General features: G+C 35.1%; 1 pseudogene; it reads right to left on the reverse strand.

Annotated features, from left to right (window-relative positions):
• Positions 1 to 2014: 2014 nt before the first annotated feature.
• LOC128569093 (PCNA-interacting partner-like) lies at positions 2015 to 3737 on the reverse strand (annotated as a pseudogene).
• Positions 3738 to 4810: the final 1073 nt, after the last annotated feature.

Consider the following 4810-nt stretch of genomic DNA (forward strand, 5'->3'; position numbering starts at 1 on the left):
AGATATTGGTCTACAATTTTCTTTTTTTTATTGTTGCATTTTTGTATGGTTCTGGTATCAGGGTGATACTGGCCTTGAAAAATGAGAATTACTGTCTCTTCAATTTTTTGAAACAGACTCAGTAGTACTGATATTATTCTTCATTGCACATTTGGTAGAATTTGGCTGTGAATCCATTTGATTCTGAGGTTTTTGTTGTTTTTAGGAGATTTTTATTGCTGTTTCAAGATCACTATTTATTATTGATTTTCTCAGGATTTCTATTTACTCCTGCTTCTATCCTGACAGGTTTTACATTTCCAGCAACTTATACATTTCCTCTAGGTTTTCATGTTTGTGAGCATGTCATTGTGCCTAATGGTCTCTATTTGCAATGGATCTTTTGTATTACTATGGTATCTGTTGTAATGTCTCGTTTTTCATTTTGGATTTCATTTATTTGGATCCCATTTATTTGGATCCTCTCTCTTCTTTTCTTAGTCTAGCTAGTGGTTTATCAGATTTGTGTATCTTCTGAAGAACAAATTTTATGTTTCATTGATCCTTTGTATCAATTTTTAGTCTCTGTTTCATTTAGTTCTGCCTTGATTTTTGCTATTTCCTTTCTTCTGCTAACTTTAGGGAAGTTTGGTTTGGTTTGGTTTGGCTTGGCTTTGTTATTATACAGTGTGTCTCAAATGTTTCCATACATCAAGAAAATGGGAAATCATAGCTAAACATACCTTATTTTGCAAAATATTAATTACAAAATTTTACAAAACATTTACAAAACATTTCCTACATATTGGCCACCTCTTTCTATACATATACAAATTCTTCCCTCCCAGTCATGACAAACACATTTCAAGATATCCGTAGTTATAATTTTTCCCTATGTATGGAACTTTGGGGGGTACCCTTAGATTAGATATGATGTTAGGTTGTATTATATGTGATCATTTTACTTTTTTTATTAAATCATAGCTGTGTACATTAATGTAATTATGGGTACAATGTGCTGGTTTTATATGCAGTTTGAAATATTTTCATCAAACTGGTTAACATAGCCTTCACCACGTATTTCTTAGACATTATATTCTACACTTAGTAGATTTAACATGTACCCTTGTAAAATGTACCATAGGTGTGGTCTCACCAATTACCCTCCCTTCACACATCCCCTCCTTCTCTGCCCTCCCTCTCCTCTTTCCCCTTCATCTTGGGCTGTAGTTGGGTTATAGCATTCATATGGAAGTGTGGGTGCTTATAAATTGGTTTCATAGTAAGGATGAGTACATTGGATTGTTTTTCTTCCATTCTTGAGAACTTTGCTAAGTAGAATATGTTCCAGCTCCATCCATGTAAACATAAATGAGGTAAAGTCTCCATCTTTTTTAAGGCTGTGTAATATTCCATGGTGTACATATACCACAATTTATTAATCCATTCATGGGTCGATGGGCACTTGGGCCTCCTCCATGACTCAGCAATTATTATTTTTTTTCAGTTTTGTAATTTTGGTTTACTCATAATTATTTATAATACAGCCAATCTTTTTTTTCCTAATATATGTTGTGTGATAAGTATAGTACTTCAAGTAATTTAAACTTTTTTTTCCTTCAGTGCTCAAGTATATGCTGGGAAGAGTCTACCGACCTTGTTGGCAAGTCTAATACCTGTTGGTCCACATCATCTTTCATGAAAACAACAAAATCATTTCATTGCCAGTGGGAGGAAAACCTTAATGTTACTGTAACTTGTGCATTATTTTAAATGTCTGTTTTAAAAGAAAGCAGTGTTAAGATATATCATTAACCTAAACAATATGTTTTTTCTCTGTGTTAAACTTTGTGAAAATCCTGCATAATTATGACTTACTGGCATTTTTGAACAATGCTTAATGTAATAACTTTACATATACTCCACACCAAAATAATACAGCATAATAATTTACACACTGGTCTCTTAAAAATTAAGTACGTCTCTGGTGAATAGTTTTATATATGCATAAATCTGAAGCATATAAAAGACAAATTCACAGTCTAAAAAACCTCATTAACTTTGGCCAATAATCAATTTTTTCTTAGTGGTACACTTACTGCCTTTTGTTACTCTGGCTAGTTTGCATTCCAATTTATTCTGTGAATTGTTAGATGTCCTAGGTTTCTTAACATTTTTATGCTGAAGTAGTTCGTTTCCATTATCACAGAGAATACTTGATTTTCTGGATAATTTTTCATTTTTACTCCTGTCCAGATGAACATTTTCAAAGCTTGTTCCAATTGATGATCTTCCAACAGGTGAATTTATACCCTCAGAAATGTCAGTTTCCATGTGAAGAATACGCAAAGACTTTGATGTGGAGTTAACATTGTTCCAACCATCCTTGCTTATCATGCAGTCATCTTTATAAGTACAAGCAACCTGGGATCTAATTAAGGTTTGTTTCATCTTGATTTTTTTTCTCTTGTATTGATTTATGGATATGTTCTCTTAAGGGTTTCATCATTGACTTACTCACTTGGGTAGGAGATCTAAAAAGTGTAAGAATAGAAGTTCCATTATGATAAGTTGTGTTTTCATCATCATATAAAAACTCTACTTTGTTTTTGGTAGGAGCACTGACTGCTTCTTCATCCAAAAGAACTAGTAAAGTCTTCACAGTATCTCAGCCACAATATGCAGTGCCATGGTTTATGGTATGAGATTTTGGGTATGCAGGACTGATGTCAGTGGTGCTAATAGCTACACCTCCTTTTTGAGAATTGATAATATTTTTTGGGTGACGCCTGTGGCTCAAGGAGAATTGATAATATTTTTAATCCTCAATTCCAAATCCTCAGCAACTTCCTCTACTGCTTTATAAAAAGGATCTGCTCTTGTGGCCTTTAATCAGCTGCATCTTTATCACTGACAGTATTTGACCCCCTGCAATGCTTGGATCTGATATTTCCCCAAGAATCTCATCTAGTTTGTCAGTGAAATAAATAAAATTAGACAATCCCTTTACATGTGTCCTTAAAGGATCAGATGGTGATGGTGCATATCCTTTCCCCCTGATCTCTATTGCTCTAATAAATGATGTGGCCACCAAAAAGATAAACATCTGTTTCTCTTCAGCAGCATGTTTCAAATCAGTCAAGGCTTCTCTTCCAAGCCCTCTATCAGGAATATTGAGAATATGAGCCACAGCCAGGTCATTCTTTGAATTCACTAGCAGGTTTAAATATGAAAATATAATTTTCCTTGCCACTAGCTGCACCTTTTCATTATCCTGGTTGTCTTTACCCATTTGGTGATACTGGCACATAAAGATCAGTTTCATCATCTACTGCATACTGTTTGCCAAATATAAAATCCTGTAGCTGACTAGGAGATATAATGTTATTATTTTCACAATTAGAAGTCAAAAATCCTACATCTTTGATAAACATCAATCAGATCTAACATGTTATATTCTTCAAGAATTCATCATAGGTCTTCTTAACGTCCTCATAATGGTTAAACACTTCCATATTTTCAACTGGTAAGTTCAATTTCTCATGAATTAAGTATTTCCAGGTCAATATAACATCACTGAGAGAGACTGTAAATTCTCCACTGTGCTGTTTGTTGTTCTCTGCCGTAGAAAGCTGCAATGCCAAGAGCATGGAATCTGCACCACCTTTAGTAGTTCTCTCAGAGTTGAAAAGAGCATGCTAATTCCTTCTAAACTCTTTAATCATATCCAGGACAGACTTCTGATTAAGCACAGCCATTCTGCCAGTTTTGGGGCAACCAGAGACGTGCAGGCTCCACTGAGGAAAAAGTCTTTCTAGGTTGCCTTCTCAAGGCTGCATTAGTCGCCCATGACTTAGCAATTATGAATTGGGCTCTAATAAACATTCTGGTACAAATATCTTTGTTTCTTTTTTTTATTAAGTCTTTTGTACATAGATCATAAATACATTTATGCCATTTTCAATATGTTGATTCTTTGTACAAATTGGAGTGCTTAAATCATACTAATCAACATAGCTTTCACCTCATTTACCCAATTATAGCATTAGGACATTTGTGTTCAACACATGATAGATCCAACTTGTACTTGCAATGTGCTTCATAGTTGTGGTCCCACTACTATCTCCTACTATCCCTCCCACCCTGTCCCCTCCCCCTTCCCTCCCCTTCCCTACTTCATCCTAGGCTAAAGTTGTGTTTCATTTTTCATATGCAAGTGTGAGTGGTTATAAATTGGTTTCACAGTAGTAATGAGTACATTGGATACTTTTTTTCCATTCCTGAGATACTTTACTAAGAAGAATATTTTCCAGCTCCATCCATGTAAACATAAAAGAGGTAAAGTCTCCATTTTTTTTTACTGCTGCATAGTATTCCATGGTATACATATACCACAATTTATGAATCCATTCATGGGTCAATGGGCACTTGGGCTTCTTCCATGACTTGGCAATTATGAATTGAGCTGCAATGAACAATCTGGTGCAAATATCTTTATTGCCAAATGATTTTTGGTCCTTTGGATATACACCTAGAAGAGGAATTGCAGGATCAAACGGCAGGTCTATATTTAGATCCCTGAGTGTTCTCCAAACTTCCTTCCAAAAGGAACGTACTAGCTTACATTGCCACCAGCAGTGCAAAAGTGTTCCCTTTTCTCCACATTCACACCAACATCAGTTGTTTTGGGATTTTGTGATGTGGGCTACTCTTACTGAAGTTAGATGGTATCTCAGAGTATTTTTGGTTTGCATTTCTCTGATGATTAAAGATGATGAGCATTTTTTCATGTGTCTGTAGGCCATGCACCTGTCTTCTTCAGAGAAGCTTC

The sequence above is a fragment of the Nycticebus coucang genome, chromosome 17 (genome assembly GCF_027406575.1).
Source record: "Nycticebus coucang isolate mNycCou1 chromosome 17, mNycCou1.pri, whole genome shotgun sequence".
In the NCBI taxonomy this organism is placed as follows: Eukaryota; Metazoa; Chordata; class Mammalia; order Primates; family Lorisidae; genus Nycticebus; species Nycticebus coucang.